The sequence below is a fragment of the Hylobates moloch genome, unplaced genomic scaffold, assembly GCF_009828535.3.
Source record: "Hylobates moloch isolate HMO894 unplaced genomic scaffold, HMol_V3 SCAFFOLD_8, whole genome shotgun sequence".
Lineage (NCBI taxonomy): Eukaryota > Metazoa > Chordata > Mammalia > Primates > Hylobatidae > Hylobates > Hylobates moloch.
The window spans coordinates 11,723,991-11,729,148 of NW_026652283.1; the positions used below are offsets into that span (position 1 = coordinate 11,723,991).

Below are 5,158 nucleotides of genomic sequence, written 5' to 3' on the forward strand. Positions count from 1 at the left end.
GTGCTCAAGATCAAAGTAACATTACTCAGGAGTGGAGAAGCCAAACGTAATTATGGAGGTCTTTCTTAAACAAGTGATGACCAACTAACTCCCTGAGCTCAGCCAGGCCTTCCACTGTATTTATATACAGTCACCCGGGGCCCTTAAACACTCACATGAGCGTGAGAATGTGGTGGTGTGCTGTGGGACACCCAGAACAAATTTTACTGGGCGAAGCTCACAAAACAAAAGGAATATTCTTGCCTCGGGAAGATGGCTTCTGGAAGAGAGAGATCATCCTCATATATGTTGATCTGCAGAGGCAGCAGCTTTTTTTTTTTTTGAGACAGAGTCTCGCTCTGTCACCTAGGCTGGAGTGCAGTGGCGCGATCTTGGCTTACTGCAACCTCTGCCTCCTGGGTTCAAATGATTCTTGTACCTCAGACTCCTGAGTAGCTGGGACTACAGGCACATGCCACCATACTTGGCTAATTTTTGTATTTTTAGTAGAGACAGCATTTCACCATGTTGGCCAGGTGGCTCTCGAAGTCCTGACCTGAAGCAATCCACCTGCCTCTGCCCCACAAAGTGCTGGGATTACAGGTGTGAGCCAATGCGCCTGGCCGAGGCAGCAGCCTTAAGGCTGTGCTCCTGAGCTTTAAACCTAGAGTACAGTTTAGATTTTATTAATATCTGTATTCTTCTGGTTACTGCTTTCCAATTTACAATCTAAAATATTAGCCATATGCTCTAATCCAGGTCCTAGAGAGGAGTGAGATGGGGCCAGAGGGTTTTTCCATCAGTGTATTTTGGGAAAGATACTGACAAGAGGATGACTGGGAATCAGGAAGAAATATTGCTTCACTAATCCACAGATGGACAATTAGAAATCCTGGTCTCATTGCTTCTGTTTTTCATCCTTAAGTCCAGAACAAGGATAAACTTCCTTCATTTTCCTAGCTTCTAATCCCCTTTTCTCTTAATTCACTCTATCACTATCATCCAGTCACCTGCTATGGCCTCGCTGTGGGTAGGGGACTCCCTTCCTCATCTTGACCATGCTCCACTGTTTTGGGTTTTCAGAGTGGGAGAGAGGAGAGATGGGGAAAGCAGGAGACATCATGAGGGGAGGCTGCTAGTGCTCCTGAGCACTAGCTCATGTGCTTGGCTCAGAAGTGAGAACAGGCCGGGTGTGGTGGCTCATGCCTGTAATCCCAGCACTTTGGGAGGCTGAGGTGGGTGGATCACTTGAGGCCAGGAGTTCAAGACCAGCCTGGCCAACATGGTGAAAACCCTGTCTCTACTAAAAAGACAAAAATCAGCTGGGCATGGTGGCATGTACCTGTAATCCCAGCTACTTGGGAGGCTGAGGCAGGAGAATTGCTTGAGCCCAGGAGGCGGAGGCTGCATTGAGCCGAGATCACGCCACTGCACTCCAGCCTGGGTGACACAGTGAGATTCTCTCTCAAGAAAAGAAAAAAAAAAGAAGTGAGAATATAGAATTGAAGTCTTTATGATCCTCTGCAATCTGGCCTCAACTCATCTCTCCAGCTATTTCCCATCTTCCCAAACTCTTGACCTCATGTATACACATCTTCACATAGTCCCCTTGCAAGACGCTGTTGATCAGCTACCTCAAAGCCATTCTGAATATTCTGCTTCCTTGCTGCTCTTCACTATAGAGGCTGCAAAGCCCAACACACACTCCCCTTTGCAGCTATGGATGGCCCTGTGTGTTAGTTTTGGCCTGTGAGATAAAAGTAGAACTCTGATGGGGAAACTTTTGGGAAAGCTTCTGTTTCTTCATAAAATGGGACAGATGCAACTGATACAGCCTGTCCTCATCTCCCTAATTTCCTGCCTTAAACATGGATGAGATGGCAGGAGCTGCATCAGCCGTCTTGCAGCCCTGAGGGAGAGAGAAAGGCAAGTGCAGAGACATCAGCATCAAGTACTGAACCTGTCTCTGGATTTCTTGCTATGTGGGAAAAGAAAAACTTCTTGGCTTAAGCTATTGTTAGTTTTCTGTTACAATTTCATGCATTCTTAAATGATAGATCCCTGAGCTAGGTGCTGGGCATACAATGGAGAACAAAGCAGGTAAGGGGCTCCTCCTTATCAAACTTACAGTCTTGTGTGAGAGACAAAAAAAAAAAAAAAAAAAAAAAAAAAGAAATGAATAAATTAAAAAATTACATCCCATGATGTCCAGCACTGGGCTCTGATCACTCCGGAGGACCCAGTGTTCCCCAAGACCTTTGACACCTGGGGATCTGAGAGAAAAAGAAAAATAATTATACAGTGGTTTGTATTATGAAAAAAGCAAAAATGTAATGGTATGATGGAGAACTATAGGGGGGGCTGACTCTATTTTAGCTAGAGGGGCCATTGAAGACCTCTTTGAAGAGGAGGTAGTTAGGATCTGTAGGATGAGAAGACCTGGCCATTTGAAAAGGAAGTGAAAAGGGTTTTAGGCAGACAAAACAGCTAGTGCAAGGGCCCTAGGGCAAAAAAGAGCTGCGTGTGTTCAAAGTCCACTGTGGCAGAAGGGTATTAAGGGAGAGATTGGAAAGAAAGAAAGAAGTAGTCAGAAGGGGCCAAATCACACAAGGCCTTGCAGGTCATAAAATGGAGTTTGAATTTTAGTCTAAGTGCAAAATAAGAATTTTAAAGCAAAAATCTATTTGGAAGTTGTGTAGAAAATGTGTCCAAGGGGGCAGGAGCAGAAATGTGGAGACCAATTAGAAGCCTGTTGCAGGACTTCAGGCAAGAATGATGGTGATATATCCTAAGATGGTACTAGCAGAGATGGCTTCAAGATGATTTAGGACGTGGGTCAGTAGCACTTACTGATGTAGTGGTTTGATACACACTGATTACCTTTTTCCTTTTTTATTCTCTGGCATTTCTCCTATATAACTAGCCACTTTTAAAAATATTTGTCGGCTCTTTTCTTCTGCTTGTCTGTAAATATTAGGGTTCCTGAGTCCTTACCTAGATTTTCTTCTCTTCTTACTCCTGGCTTTTCCCTGGGAGAGTTCATAATTCACCTACTCCATCTAGATATTTGTGATGTCCAAACACATCTCCACGTTAGGCTTCTATTTGTAGCATCAGACCCACACTTTCAACTGTCCACTAGATAGCCTCACTTGGATGCTCTGCAGGCCTAAATAACCCTTGTGGACACCGCTCGCCAATCAACCTGCTTCTCGCCTGTGCTCTCTACCTTAGTGAGTGGCAGCCCCCTCCATACCCTTGCCCAAGCCAAAATCCTGGGCATTATACTTGATGCTGCAGGGAAGGAAAGACTTTTTCCTCTACCTATTTAAGTTCCATGCTTGGGTCTCTGAATTGAACTGCCAAAAGACAGATTAACAGGGAAAAAATATTAATAGGAAAAAATATAGATTTTTATCTGACGTTAATATTTCTATGTGGCATGGAGGACTTCACAGAAGAAAGTGAAAACTCTAAAGCAGTTAGATTTGAGAATTGTGTACCATTTTAACATAGAACAATACATTGTGGAGACATGACAAAGGAAAAGGGTTTGGGCTGGAAGGGGGATGGGAAAGTGACTAGGAAACATATCGGGGAAACTGATGGAAGGTAAGGGCAATTTTAATAAGGTTTGTACAGACTCATCTTGGCATTGACGCCCCATCCCTAGTGATAAGCATATTCGCCTCTTCCTAGTAGAATGAGAGCACCTTTCTCAGGGGAAATTTACATACTCCTTTTAGGCAGAAAAGGGGAGGGCAGACAGCACTTCCTGTATCTGCCATTTCTCCATTGCCTTCAGCTCAAAATAACCAATTTGCCACAGTGGCATAGTTTGGAGCAACGCTCTGATCCTCTTCAAACCTTTTCCTTATCTCATTCACCAGTCAGCCACCAAGTCCTGTTAACCTCTTCTCTTGCTCCAAACTGTCTACTTCTCTCCATCCCCACTGCCATGATCTAGTTTTGCCCTCCATCATCTTTCACTTAGTTTTCTGTCTCCAGTCATATCCTTTTTTCAGTCTATTTTCCACATTGTAGACAGAACTTTCTTTCTAAAACATGACAGTATCATGTTCCTGCTCAAAGCTGCCCATGCACTTTTCAATTTTCTTAAAACAAAACTTAAACTCCTTGACATGTAATAAGGCCTCTGTGGCTGCACTTTTGTCTTGGCTCCAAGGCTTCCCAAGTGTGGGAGCCTGTGGGACCCTCAGCTTCCTCATCTGTGTGTGGGAAGAGCAGTACCTTCCTCACAGAGTTGCCCATGGAATAAGTGGGGCAATGCATGCAAAGGGCTTGGCATGGTGTCTGATAGTCAAGGCTGGGTGGCTGATGGTTTTCACCCTGGATCTTCAAAAATGGTCACGACCCATCTCTCAGAAGACTGCTGAAAGGACTCCAGGAAAGATGATGATATATACCTCATTCCCCTCCTTAGGAAACCCCACTTTATGTCCAGTAAGAACTCTTCATGGTGAGGATTAAAGCTCATTTTTCTGTTTCCTATAGAAACAGCAAATGGGGTGTGGGTGGGTGCTAAGGTGAGTTTCTCCCTGGAAACCTGTCCAGCTGTCCTAGGGAGGGCTGCTGAGTGTGGGGCCCTGGTGCACTATGAGGATCGGAGTAACTTCTACATGCCCCGGGGCCCACTGAGAGCTTCATCCTCCCTGCTCACTCACAGGCTCTGCTCCAGCTCAGCTGCCATCCAGCTTCCTGCTCACAGCCTTGCATCTGTGTCCTTCTCTGCAGGCCAAACTACACCTTTTATTTCATTCCTATCCTCTTCAGTTAATGAAACTGGACCCCAGCTGCTTCTCATCTCATCCCCCTGAACCAATCCTCCTGGCAAATCTCCTGTCTCCAGGGTAGTCTGTGCACCATAGTGCAATGATTTTTCTTCTCAGTCTGCTCTTGTGACTCCTGGAACCCTTTGCAGACCACAGCTGCAAACAAAATCCTCAACTTATAATCACAGAGTGCTACATAACAGTCATGGGAAATGTCTAGTTTAGGGTTGGTGTGTGTCCTGGGATCTTTGGGTTTATATTTGGAAGGACTTGGGAGCTCTAAATATAGGGTTCCTGCAATGGTAAACATCATCAATAGTACTCACACCTATATTACCTTCAGGACTATAGAACCTTGGAAATAATTACACTTATGATTTGTCTCA

The 5,158-nt window shown here is 44.8% G+C and overlaps 1 long non-coding RNA gene and 1 other non-coding gene across 2 annotated transcripts in view; both read left to right on the top strand.

Annotated features, from left to right (window-relative positions):
- The window catches only part of LOC116472707 (uncharacterized), a 56,771-nt gene that overhangs the window by 45,949 nt on the left and 5,664 nt on the right, over positions 1–5,158 (top strand). The gene's annotated exons all lie outside the window — the stretch shown is intronic.
- LOC116474030 (small nucleolar RNA SNORD88) lies at positions 2,173–2,263 on the top strand. The gene has a single exon (XR_004249571.1). It is a non-coding gene; the product is annotated as a small nucleolar RNA SNORD88 (small nucleolar RNA).